Here is a 14042-nt window from a genome sequence, read left to right on the forward strand (position 1 = left end):
GTTCATCACAGTAGAGCTGAGGGTGCCCAGCTGCTGTCTTCTGCAAAAAAAATATCCTTAAAGCTTTTACCCATCTCATTGATATTGCTCTCCCACAGTATCAATCCCCCAAAAGAGATTCTCAGATAATTTTGGTCCAGTTGGAGGAGGTTAAGAATATGTGTTAACCTTTGCACTTATCAGCACTCTGGGAGAGTTTAGGATCTGTTGTGTTGTTGTCTTAGTTTTAGAGATGCTTAGTCAAGGAAGCTACTTGGAATTTAGCAGGAGCAGCCGAATTAGGAGGGAGTGAATATAATTCAATACGTAGCTGAGATGAGGAAGAGCATCACCCTTCAGCTCCTGCCCAAGGCATTCAGAGGCTCAGGGACACTGTTTGCAACTCATCACCTAGGGCACTAGTTGTCAACACTTTCAACTTGAGTAACTCAAAACTTTCCGTCAGAAAGTCCTCTTGACAGTAGACTTTCTCTACTTAGTCATCTTTCATGGATCTTAGCAGTAGTACACAGAAACCCCCAGCTTCTGAGGACTGCGGGTTGAAAATCACTGATGTGAGACGGCTTGATGATGTCAGAGGCAACATCAATATGTATTTTATCCTGTCTTTTACTTCTTCCCATTCTGTGTCAGGAAGGGGCTTGGACCTGGGGGAAGTAGGACTCTGGGTCCCAGTGTGGTCGCTGTGCTGTTGAGTCAAGGCCAGGAGACAGTGTTGGTAGGACTTCAACAACAGCTCATTGCTGCCCAGTGGGCATATTCAAACCTCCAGAGGTGTCTCAGAACTGTGGATTTTTGCCAGTCATTCTCCGCTTGTTGAGCTGGGAGGGTTTACTTTGCGAATGTTGAAAAGTGGGAATTAGATGCGGGCCAGCGTCAGGCTCGCAGTCCTTGATTTCTAACCATTTCTGTGGCCATTGCAAAGAAAGGAGCATCACCAAATGGGCGACAGAGTTCTAGGATGTGGAGGGAAGGACAGACTGCCTTTTGGACAGTGTGCATGCTCACAGCCTGTTTTTACAAACCGCTGTGCAGGGAGTGTAAGTACATGAAGTCCCAGCATGTTGAGGTTTCCAGATAAACTAAGCTGATAAACCATGCCAGCTTTTTTTTTTTTTTTCCCTTTCTTTCCTTGGCTCCCATGGAAAAGGCAGCATTGCACATGACTTGCTTGCTGCTGCTTCTGCCAACCTATTTAAAGTAGTAGAGTAGCGCATTAGCCCCAGGTATGTGATCCATAATAGACACAGTAGCGAGCACAGCTGTAAAAGGTGTAGAACTCTTCTGCACAGAGCAGGGTGGATAAATCCCACTATCTGCCAAACTTGTCTGTGATCTGTGGCTCAGTAGGATCAGCAGTGTGTCCCGGGAACGTTGTAGTGCTGTAGATCTTGATGTTTTCTTGGTTTTCCCCCTGCTTTGAATAAATCAAAAAGAAGTAGAGGCTGTTGAGAGGGAGGCAGAGTGACACTGAAAGCTTTCTCTCCCTAAAAAACCCTCTTTAAGGTATTTAAACAACAGTAAATATTTTTCACTGCAACTGTCACACTTGGTTTAAGATCATGGAGGTGAAAGTCCGTAGTAATCTTTCCATGCTACCCAAATACGCTTCTTTGACCTTGTGAAAACCAAATAAAGCAGTATATTGTGACCTCGGGGACAGGCTAGGAAAAACTCTGTGAATGGAACAAGATCATCACCTTCCATTGCCATGCACATGACTGAAGGAGAAGAGTGTGCTGCCAAAGCAGGGAGACCTGTTCCGTTTATTTACTCTCTTTCAGCTCCTAATTTTTGTTCACTGCCTCCTGTGTTTTTCTGGCTGTTATTTTTCAATCGGGTGCTCCGAAGGTTAGCTTCTGAAAACCCTCAGCCAAATGCTGTGCTGGGGAAAAGCTGGATTGTGGGCCAAATTCTTTCTCCATCACCTTGGCACGGTTTTCTTGAAGCGAGATTGCATGTGATTAGCTAAGAAAAGAGTTTGGCCTCAGATGTGCCTGGCTCACACCGTAGATATCTATTCCCTAGACATAAGTTTTATAGTTAGATGTGTGATGCGATGTACATGCAGCTTCTCATAGTGAAGCTAGAAGCCAGGGTGGCTCCATTTGAATGTATTCATTGAGAAAGGTGTGATATAGAAAAGCTGTTTTTTAAAGTAGGCGTCTGTCAGAAGTGCGAGGACACGGCTGCATGAGCCTGCAGCCTAGCCACAGCACCTTCCACTACGGGGAGCTGGTAATGCAGCCCGTTCCTGGTGTGGAGTACCTGTGTAAGGCTCAGCCTTACACAGTTTTGTACTCTAAACTTTAAACTCCACAGTTTTGTGGCAGATTTCTCCCTTAGTGATATTTGTTACTACTGATGTCTCCTGTTATAACGCATGCTGATGCTTGGAAACCTATTTCTACTTGATACCTAGGCACTGCTGCCACCTCTTGCAGAGTCATTTTCAAATTCAAGAGCTGCTGCTACAGAAAGCAAACTCCAAAGTATGCTAGGAGCTGGGATGCAGCGCCAAGCATGGGGAGATGGAAAGGGAGGAGAAGTGGGAGCAGCTAATACCAGCTGACAGGCCAGACAGGCTGCAGCTGGGCTCAAGCCCTGTGTTCATGCACTCGCCAACAGTTAAAAATAAGGTAGAAATAATCCTTCTGGGATTCGCATAAAAGAGGAGAGGGGAATGTCTGGAGTGCTGAAGGGTATGTGCAATGTTGTCTCTTTCCTGCCCTCTGCCTTTGCCCCTCCTCTGCCTCTCGTCTCCCCCTGGTTTGCCCGGCTCTGGGGTGAGCGAAGGCTCGGCTCTTCTAGGAAAAGCTCAAGCTGGGTCAGCAGCCGCTGGTTCTGGGAACTGAGGCCCTGGGCCCCAAGGGAAACTTCAGGGAAGTCTCTCTGCCATTCCAAGGATGGCAAAATAGTTCGTCCAGTGACTTGGGGCTCCTCAGCGGCAAGGGGTAAAAGTTTGGAGGAGTGCCACAGTCCTGGGAAGATTACCAGAGGCAGAAGGGCCTGAAGATTTATGCCACACTTACGACTGTACTACAGCAAGTTGTTTGGCTTCTTAGGGGGGAGAGATGGAATTTGCTACATAGGAGATATCAGTAATGACCACAGGAATTTAAAAAAGGGATATGGAGTTAAAAGGTCAAAACTTCCTGCCATCAATCATGATCTCCTTGGTAGGAGTTGGAGAGAGTGCCAGAACCTCAGACAAAGAGTTCTGTAGACTCTGAAACCTCCCATAACCTCATGACCTTAAATAAAAGAAGTCAGAAGAAGCAAGCTGAGATTCTGCTTGGCATGTGCTGCAGTCCCACACTCTGCATCCTGGAGGTGTTGGTCCTGTTAACTGTTTGCCTGTTCCAGGTTCAGATCTGCTGCATGTTCCCTCCTTTCAGAGCAGGAAATGATGGGAACTTTCCTCCCAAGCCCTACAAAGCTATTAAGGAAAACACTCAACATGACACTGACAAATTCGTGTTATTTTTGCTGCCCATTTCCAAGATAAAATTATTTCACGCGCTGTTGGCAGTGTGGGAGGAGTGAATTTCTCACAGTGCTGGACTGTTTTAATACATCTTCTACATGCAGTTACTGAGTTGCTGTGGGTTGCCTTCATAGTAGCAGAGATCTGAGAGGAGGAAATCTTGAAATTTGATACTGGCTTCCAAGATACTTTTATAAGTTACCGTAGCAAAGTTAGAGGCTTCAAATAGTGCCTGCTTTTTCTATTTTGTATATTATAAGCTTGGAAAGGCCAGTTTTCCTGGAAGAGGTGTTACAACCCCACTGCAAGTTGTTCAAAGAGGAGATAGGGATTGCTGGGTCACACTTGCTGGCCTGGTCCTGTGCCAGCCTAGACTGCTCCCTTAGGCCTTGACATCATCAGAGCAATGGATTTTGTTGGGATATTACCATTCTGCACATTATTTCAGGTCTAGTCACTCTTTGAAAAGATGAAGTTCTATGAACTTTGTCCAAACTGTGACCCTGAGTTTTGCTGCTCTCTTTTGACTAGAGCTGTTACAACAGTAACAGCTGTGCTCCAGATCGCAAGGGAGCTGTGTTGTGGGTTTGTTTCTTTAATGTTGTTATTCCCTGGACATAGTAGCACAATTGTTTCTTTGCTCCTACATTTGTGTCCTTTTAGGTAGCAGTCAGCTCCCCAAACCTCTCTCTTCCTCTACGTTTATTGTGATTCTGCTTATAGTGTTTTATCAAACTTCCTGGTACTGCTTTTTTTACTTTCTCGCTCATATAACTTGATTTACTCTATGGAGATATGGTGCTGATCCCTGCCATGCAGGGTTGCTTGCGAGGAAGGCAGCACAGCGTTCTGGTACCCAAACCAGAACATGGAAATATGCTGGTGCCACGTGCAAGAGTGGTTCTTCACCAAAAGGATCCTTCCTGCCAATGGAGCGAAAAAGATCATGTTTCTACTCACTTGGAGGTATCTAAAATCCTGAATATGAGCCTGCCAGTGTCCACTTTCTTCAGCCTGCCTCTCAGTATGTGCTATTTCCTCCCTGTTATGCTTATGTACTACAGGGATGAGTGTTCAAGAGAGACATCTTGCCACAAAATCTTTATACTTTCCCGAGTCTTTGCTGCTGCATAGTTGGTGAATACACTGATTAAAGTAAGAGCATCTATGTGATGCATATGCTTAAAGGATATCTTTCAAAGATGGTCTGTAGACTGTGCAGTTGTTGATGAGTTGTTGCCAGGTAATGGAGTTAATGGAGGAAGGCAGCAAGCTGTCTGCAGTCCTAAAGGATCAGCAAGAGAGACAGGGTATTCTCAGAGACCCTATACCTTCCAGAGCCCCAGCTCCCAATGGCAGTGGAGATACAGGCAGAATCTGTGCCTTGCAGGACTGTAAGTGCTAATTCCGAAGAAGGTGAAGACTGGAAGATGGTGACTCCTCCTGAAGACTTGCAGCTATGAATAGGTTCACTGCCCTCAAAGCTGAGGAGGAGGTGGGCGTGCTTTCAAGTGAAGCATCTGGGCCAGTGGACCCTGAGCCCTGCAGGAGCACCTGGAGGAAGCAGCAAGTGATAGCAGTGAGTGACTCCCTGCTGCAGGGGACAGAGGCATCCATCTGCTGACCTGACCTGCTGTCTGGAGAGAAGTTTGCTGCTTGCTGGGGCCTCAACAAAATAGAGCTTAAGTGAGGATACCTTAAGCATTTGCATGCAGACAAGGAACTGTCTGCAAGACAAGACCCTAGGGAAACCTCTTGCACCCCTTCTGGAAAATCAGCATGTTTGATTGCCTCTCTGAAGTGCCTGTACACATTCATGCACATAGCACGGGGAATGAACAGGAGGCATTAGAGATCGATGTGCAGATGAAAGATGATGATCTCATTGCAATTTTGGAGATGTGGTGGGATAGCTCGCGTGACTGGAATGCTGCAATGGATGGCTGCAGCCTCTTTAGGAAAGACAGACCAGGAAAGCAAGGAGGGGGAGTCGCCTTTTGTGTGAGAGAGCAACTGGAATGTATGGAGCTCTGACTAAGGGTGGACAGTGGGCTGCATGAAAGTTTGTGGGTAAGGATTAAGGGGCAGACTTAACACGGGTGACACTGTTGTGGGTGTTTGCTGAAGGCCATCTGATCAGGAAGAAGTGGATGAGGCCGCCTACAGAGAACTGGAAGTAGCCTCATGTTCGTAGTCCCTGGTCCTCACTGGGGATTTCAACCACCCCAATATCTGCTGGAGGGACAACAGAAGCAAGGCAGAAGCAATCCAGGAGGTTCCTGGAGAGCATCGATGACAACTTTGTGGTACTGGTGATAGAGGAGCCAGTGAGGAGAGGTGTTCTGCTGAACCTCATACTTACAAGGAAGGAAGGGCTGGTTGGAAATGTAAAGGTCAGGAGCAAAGTTGCCTGCAGCGACCATGAGATAGGGAGTTCAGGATCTTGCAAGGAAGGAGCAGGGCAAAAAAGCAAGATCACAACCCTGGACTTCAGGAGAGCAAACTTTGGCCTCTTCAGAGACCTGTATCTGAAGGGAAAGTGTAAAGAAGACAGGGCCAAACTCTTTTCAGTGATGTCCAGTGACAGGATGAGGGGCAATGGGCACAAATTGAAACACAGGGTGATCTGTCTGAACATGAGTAAAAACTTGACTGTGAGGGTAACACAGCACTGGAACAGGTTACTCAGAGAGGTTCGGGAGTCTCCATCCTTGGAGATATTCAAAAGCCATCTGGACAGGGTCCTGGGCAAAATGCTCTAGGTGACCCTGTTTGAGCAGTGGGGTTGGAGTAGATGATCTCCAGACATCTCTTCCAACTTCAACTGTTCCGTGATTCTGTGTTCATCCAGGCTCTTCCTTTCTCCTAACAAGTTCAGTTCCCTTTTAGTTATCCTTCTGTGCTTAGTCTCAGCAGGCCTGGGGAATGGTGTGCTAGGGTTGTTTCTAAGTCCCCTATTTTAAGGGAGTTTTTTCCTGGCCCCTTATGGTGTCTTCACTGTGCCTGAATATAGCTAGAACAACGTAAGTAGCTTTTTCATCCTTGCTTCCATTTTTCGCACCTTTACCTTATGTTCTCCTTCTACATGCAGCACATTTTAAAAATAACACAGGACTCCTCCTTTGTGTTGTGACCTGTTACTTTCCTGCAGCAAAGAGACAGAATAGAGCTGAGGGAAGCCAAGAAATTCTCTCCTGATTAGAAGAAAAAATCTATTGTTTCTCTTTCCGTTGTTGTCACTGGTATAAATAGATGCACGTGTCCCTAATCTCTGTTATATGCAATGTTAGCAGCTGTTGCTTACGTGAGTGGAACCTGCAGGCATTTCAGCTGTTACTTACTGCCAAATATATAGGTTTCTTTAAAGAGAAATGCTTCTCGTTGCCGTTGCAGAATAGCCACAGAGTAGCAGAGAGATCAAGACAGACAAGATCTGCTTGTTTTTCCTTCTGGGAAATGGATATCCTGAATGGGAAGGATTCTGCCTCTCCCAGCCCCCCCTCCCAAAACACACACATATATTGCTATAATACTTCTTTGTCCTGTCAGAGGAAGCCCCTCTCTTACAGCCATTACATGTACTTACTTCCTGCCCGATCAAGTTCCTTTGTAAGCTATGAGCAGTGTCTGGGATTGAGAAACTGAGTGTGGCTGCATCCTCTGCAAATGGGACTTTGGCTAACTAAATTCTGCCGCCTGCTATTTTAGCTCCTGGAGTAAAGCAGCTCTTGCCTTTCCTCCCTCTGCATGTTCCCTTTCTTGCTGTGCTTCATAGAACCTGTGAACTGATGGCAGTGGCCAGCACAGCAGGGAACTGGGAGCAGCTGGAAAGACGTGGAAGTATCTGTAGTGCTTGAAAACTGTCTCTGTCTCTGTGGTGACCTGAGAAAGGTTCATTTTCCTGGGATTCCCCATTGGTTCAGCCATAGGAAACGTCTCTGCAGTCCGGATAATCGGAAGAGGCTTTTCCCTGCAAAGCGATTCTCGGTGGGCTTTAGGGAGAGTTTGTGCAGATTTCTCACACAGCAGTGGATGGGAAGCTTCCAGTGGTGTTTACAGGGCCGTAGGGTTGTGACATGACCTAGTGCCAATATATTAATTTCCTCTAGATACTGTGTATCTCCCTCTATTTGTTTGCCTTCTCACTCCTTAATTTATCCTCCTGTTGCATGGGAGAAGGTGGAGGGAATGGAGACAGGAGAAAAGTTTAGAAACATGGAATTATGCACTAGCAATTGTGTTTATTTGACGCTTGTCAATCCAGAGGGGATACTTGAGCAGCTTAAAGGCTGCACAAACCATCAGTGGTAGCAGTGAATTGCAGTGGAGAGCACCAATGGGAGCTGGCATAGTACTCACTAACCCTACAGCTAGAAACGTAGAGCGTCTTAAACTGCATGGACACAAACGGAGCGTTTTGCGTGGTTTGCACGCTTGCAACAAAAGCTTTCTCAGGCAGCGGAGCCTCCTGGTCTAGAAATGGTGCTTCAAAGACACGGTCATGCTGTGCACGCAGTGCAGCGTGGTGCTGCCGCACGGAGCCTTTGCACCTGGGGATTCTGCTATAGTGAGAACATCTGCAGCAGGCTGTGCTTCTCTGCTCCTTCGTCTACCTGAGAAGAGCAGCCACATCTGCAGTTGGCCATTTGTTGTGTTTCCTGCTCAGAAATATTAGGAATATAACAACACTTTTTCTAGCTGCAACTGCTAGTGGAATTTAAATAGATTTAATTAGCCCAGGAGTTACACCAGGTTATGTGGTAATTTACTCCTGTAACTAGTAAGATGTATCAAGGAGACACTGAAGATCTCACAACCATTTGCTCTTTTGACTTAATTAATAGTTGTCTTCCTTTCAAGTTATCCTTCTCCTTGTACAGGATTGGAGATTGTCTGCTTATATGGGAGGGAGGTGTGCACTTACAGTCAAAAAGCTCAAGACATTTTTGGTTAAAAAAAAAAAAAGTGAAGAATAGTGCTTGCATCCTGCCTGGCTTATGCTTTTGGATAATCTCTTTGACTTCACTCAATTCCCTGTGAATATTTCCTCGCGTCCAGTCCTGCACTGTAGTTTAGAGGTGCTGCTTAGTAATGAATGGCTGCCTTTGTCTTGTAGGGTAGAGAGGTATGAAGTAATTCCTATATATCCTTCAGTGACTTGTTCTTCAATATGTGGAATAAGAATAATTCTGGCCTTGATAAAATTATACCAATTTGGCATACTTTCATATAAAGTCTTCAGAAAACCTCAGCTGAAAATTCTGTAGAAGGCCAGTCGCTGTAAATAGCTGTGGTACGTTGCTGTATTTCTGTTTATGTTGCCATTGGAGTGAGAGCCATGGTGTATATAAACTTTCAAAGCTTGTTTCCTGTCTCCTCCATCTTTACACATCTGGGATCTGCTGCAATGAGTGACCTTTTCTCTTGCCAAAGTCCGGAGACATGTTCGCGCACTGCAGCAAGTCGTGTTGCAGAGATGCTCAGACTAGAGCTGGGCTGGGCATGGCCACACCAAAATCGGTTTGGTTGCCCAAAGCCGTACAGCTCTCCATGCGACCTTGGGCCCCCAAGCTGGTGAGGCCCTGGCCAGGCCTGCTGCCTGCTCAGCACCTTGCTGTTCAGCCATGTGTGTGCTCTGCTCCCTTCTTGAGGCTTCCTCATGCTCCCACCTCCTTGCCCTTCTCAGTGGACTTGCACCTACCTGGTGTTCTTGGTGTGCTTTCCCCTGTAAAGTCAGAATATAAGGTTGGGGAGGAAGCCTCCCAAGCATGTGCTTGCTTGTCAGGCAAAGCACTGAGGGATGGTTTTTGCTGCGCTGTTTATGCCCTGTGGGAATAGGAGCTGAGGTGTGATCTGAGTCACCCTTGCCTCCTTTGGGTCCCAGGAGCTGGCCGGCTTCCCACAACTCAGCTCTGGTCACGAGAGGCTGACTGAGCTACAGCAATCTCCCCGGACACTTCCGGGGATCTCTGTGGGGCCATGAGATGCCATGCCCTGCGGCCAAACTTGCAGTAGGATCCTTGGAAGGTGTCCTGAGAGCAACCCTTTGCAGCACCATGCGGGGGGAGTCCTGCCTGGCAAAGCTGGAAACTGCAGCATGTCTCTAGTGTTCTCTGTCTTTTTGCTCTTTTATAGAGTATTGGTGGGATTGAAGAGATCATCTGGTATATCCTGATGGCCTCCCCTTGTGCTTTTTAGGTAACCAGAGTATAACTCTGCACACTGCAGTGCTTTGTGTCCTCTTAATGCTGTTGATTAATTCCAGAATTTCAGTGCAGCTGGAAGATAGGTTGCTTTACGTGTTATTCCAGTAGAGAAAGGGCAGCTGGAGCTCTACAAGCCTGTGCTCCGGGTGTCCTTGGGCTTATTTCCACCACCCTAGTCTGCTAATTGTGGCTGATGGGCTTGCACAGTGAGCAGCAGTTCCTGTCACATGGGGAATTCTTGAATCACGGAGAGAAGTGCAAGTAAAACTCCCCTCTTACCACTTCTGCAAGTGTTCATCTCCAGCCTTAGACACTCCTGTGACGACATGTGAGGTATAGGCCAAGTGCTGGTCTTGAGATCCTTTCCAGACACCAGAGAAAGTCCATCATCAACTTTGTCTGGTTCTCTGAACAACGTTTCCAGCAGACTTTATGGTTAGCATCTTGCCCTCTGGGTTTTCTGTTTCACAGAATTTGCCTGTAGAGCAAAGGGTTTTTTGTTCTTTTTTTTTTGTTTGTTTGTTTTAATAAAACATGTTCAATTAGCTTCCTTAGAAAAACCTCCTTCAGCCCGCTGATTGGGTGTATAACAGAGGAGGGACTGCTGTCAGCATGTCTGAGTTCCTGGAAGAGCTTAAGTGCAATGAAAATGACCCCAGGGAGCGATGGGCTTTCTGCAGAAACCCAACAGTCTGGGAGAGGGCTGACTGAGAGGAGGTGGTTTTAATTGCTCAGTTAATTTCCTTTCTGACAGTGAAATAGAGAGAAAAAGAGAATGAGAGTGCCACAGAGGCATGTGGATGGGGTGCCCCACAGGTGCCATCAGCATCATTTCTGGGGACCCCAAAACTCTGCAGATAACATGTCTGCTGCGTGTTCTGTCTTATGCACCCTATAGATTCTTGCTTCTAGACCTTATTCCTGTTTATGTGGTATTTTACTTTGCCTTTCACTGTTTTACTTGCATTGTACTTCACTGCTGTCTTTGCTTTTAAAGAAGCAGACCTTGAAATGCAGATATTAGAGCTCCAATTTGGTCTTTTCCTTGGCTCGTACTTCTGGACTGTTCTGACAGGGCCAGTTACCATCTATTTTGGACCCTTGTCCCATGTCCCACAGATGTTCTGGGATTTACAGAGCTGCTTCAGATGTGTTTTTTCTTTGATCTGAACCAAATGCCTTTTGCCTACCGTGTGAGGTCGTTCACGGAAGAAGGGAAAAACATCGCCTCAGTCCTCTCAGGAGGGTCCAAAGGAAATTAACATTAAATGAAAGATCTGCGTATCATCCAATCCGGAAATTTAACAGCATGGCCAGAGAACGATCTGGAAGTTGCTCTCCACCTTGGCTGGCTCACCTCTCCGTGGGTGCGAAGAGCAGCTTCCTCAGCGTGGGACAGCTGTGTGCCGCCAGCAACGCGAGTGAGTGGGTGGAAGGCAGTCATGCTTCAGCACTACCAACCCTGAACCACGGTCCTGGAAAATGCACGCACCTGCTTTGCATGATTGAAATGAGGGAGCATCCTCTTAAGACTATGGGCTCAGCTGGCACCAAGATCTAAATTGTTTTCTTGCCTGTGCAGGTGGTTCTTCCAAGTTTAAGGTGAAGAACGAGGTGTGCTGCTGTTGATGCTGTGCTTGATCTGTGGAGGGATTCTGCTGAGCCAGCAGCAAATACAGCTCTGCTTCTTGGCTGGTGAAAAGTCAGAGGCAGCCATCCTTCTGTTTCCCACCCTAGCGTACGTGGACAGCCCCGTAACATGAGTTTCCCCCACTGGCTCCTCCGTTTCCACATCAAAGCCTTTTCTTGGGTTGTCTGCAGTCGTTGCTGCACGTATGGGGTGTGATTCCCCTTTCACACACACTTCCATAGCCTGAGTGACTAAGCCGGGAGCTGCACCCGGCTCACTTCAATATAAGAGACCAAATCAAGTCCAAAGTGCTGTACGTAGGTTACAAAATATGTGTGTACCATAGAAAACAGGGGGAAAAAAACTTCTGATCAGAAAAGGTCCAACAGAGTTAAAAATTTCTCTCTCCAAGCCCTTTGATCTGCTGCAACAAGCTTTGGAGTTTCAAGAAATAAATGTATACCTAACGAAAGCCCTTGACATTTAACAGCCCAGGGAAATGACACTAATCAATTATGTTGTATAAAGGCAGCAGGAGGGAAGCATTCTTTGGTACTTGATTTCTTTCCAAGAAAATCATCTTAGTCATCTGCTGCTAAGCAAACACATGGTGGAATAGGTGTTTGTCATAAGAAGGGTGCAGCTAGGCATAATTAATAACAGAATCCAGCTTTCCATGAAAAGCTTATTAGCTGATGTAAGGAGTCAGACCTGCTCAAGTATTCTAGTGTTATCCTACTCCGGCTAAATCACTTTGGATGAGTTTCCACGCAGCAATTATGATTCATCGTATGGAGCGCTTAGCTGCCTAGCAAGCAGACGGGGGCACGGTGGACTGCCTTTAGCGCTCGGGCGAGCAGGGCGCTGGTGTTTGTGAAGCAGCCGTGAAGATACGGGGTGTGGGCAGTCACCTCCATATGCTCTGTTTGGGAGGGGAAGGAGCAGGGGAACGTCTCAGGTAGTTAGAGGAGCCCAGGAGACAGCTTTATTTCCTGAGTTTAGAAAGCCAGGTTTAGAAATGCAGAGGTTTCTTTTCCTGCCCGTGGAGCTACGCAGTTGGTTCCCTTGAGGAGAAAAGATTTCGTTAAGTCGCTCACTTGTGCCATCTTTTGTTACCCTCCCATTCTAGTGGGTTGGTCTCATCTCCGGCAGCACTGGGCAGAAGGGTTGTGCCATTTGGAAATAGCACTTGCTACGATTTGAGGCAGCGTAGCAGAGGGCAGGAAAGTCACCTTTGTGCAGAACAGCTTTGGGCCTGACTTGCTTTCCTGGTTGAGGTTACTTGTATGAGCTTGATCTCTGCACCAGGTTTGATGATGGGCTTTTTGCCCGTTCGTAAAGGGCATTGCCGTTGCGGTGCTACACAGGCGGATGCGTGGCCCCAGAGCTGAACATGGGGCTTTGTGCTGGGGCTCTAGATCAGAGCTTCTGCTGCAGGGTGTCCAGAGGGACTTGAGGTCAGTTTTGCCCCTTGAGCTCCGGGCACTGGGGATCGTCCCCAGGCCTCGCGTTGGCAGCCCTCGGGATCTTACACAGCCTGCATTTCGTCCGTTCACAGCTCCACGTTGTAGAAGTGTGCTGACCGGACACGAGGCGCTGATGTAGACCTGTGTCGCCCGTGGGGATAAAGGAATGTTTTAGGCAAATGCTCTGTTCTTGGATTGTTCTGAGGGTTTTGAATAAAATACAAAAGGTTTACTTTTATCTCAAGATGCCAATAAGAGCTGCTGGTGACTGGAATAACTGGTTTAAATGAGCACAGCTATGGTCTGTCTGTTTTGAATTTGGTGAAGAAATGACCTACTTTCTGCAGGGAGAGCTGTCATTTTAAAGCAAATGTTAAATTGTTACTTAATAACTGTGTAGGGTTTGAAGTACCTTTCATATTCCTACTTTGTCCTCAGCTGCTGAATTTTGTAGCTGCCTTTATGCGTCTAAGGTCAGGCTTGTCAGCACTGATAATTTTGTACCGCTCAGACATTTTCTGAGAATGTGGAAGCAGATTGCCAGGATGGGGGACAGAAAAGGGGGGATGGCATGAGAACCGATCTCATCCAGGCACTTCTGTCAAGTGCCACGTAAGAGATACACATGCAGTCCTTGTGTCCTCCGCACTTTAGTTCTTCTTTCCCTAGCAGATGCTTTGGAGGACTGTGGAGAAGAGACCTAAAGTCTCTCTAGTTCTCTGCCTCAGAAGAACAAAAGAGGAAATTTTCTTTATCTGCCATTTTTTCCAGTGTTCCCTGGATGTGCACACTGTTCGACTGGGAAAGAGTACAGCTGCTTTGGAGCTTAAAAAATAAAGTGTTTTTCTTTTCTTCCTTTTTTTTTTTTTTTTTTTTTTTTTTTTTTTTGCCTGGGATTCATAAATGTAAATAGTTCTTTTTCAATGTTTATCCAGGGAGTTTCTGCCGGATTGCTAGCATCTTTGCCATTTTGCCATACTGACTCTATTGCTCTCTCTATAGGTTTTCTAGTACGCCTATACCACCACCCCTTCCTTTGTTGCTGTTAGAAGGTAACAAGCCCTGGTGTCGGGGGGGATAGGTGGCAAGTTAAGAGGTCTGCATCTCTTGAGTGAGACTTCAGAACAACGTGCTTGCTGTTGAGTTGTTTGGGCTTTTAAACGAGCCAGGTTAGATGAGATCTCAGCATAGGTGCTGATCCTGAGATTCAGAAGCTGGGCCTGGAAGCTGTATTCAAGCTGAAGAGAGCTAGT

Source organism: Rhea pennata, chromosome 12 (assembly GCF_028389875.1).
Source record: "Rhea pennata isolate bPtePen1 chromosome 12, bPtePen1.pri, whole genome shotgun sequence".
Classification (NCBI taxonomy): Eukaryota; Metazoa; Chordata; class Aves; order Rheiformes; family Rheidae; genus Rhea; species Rhea pennata.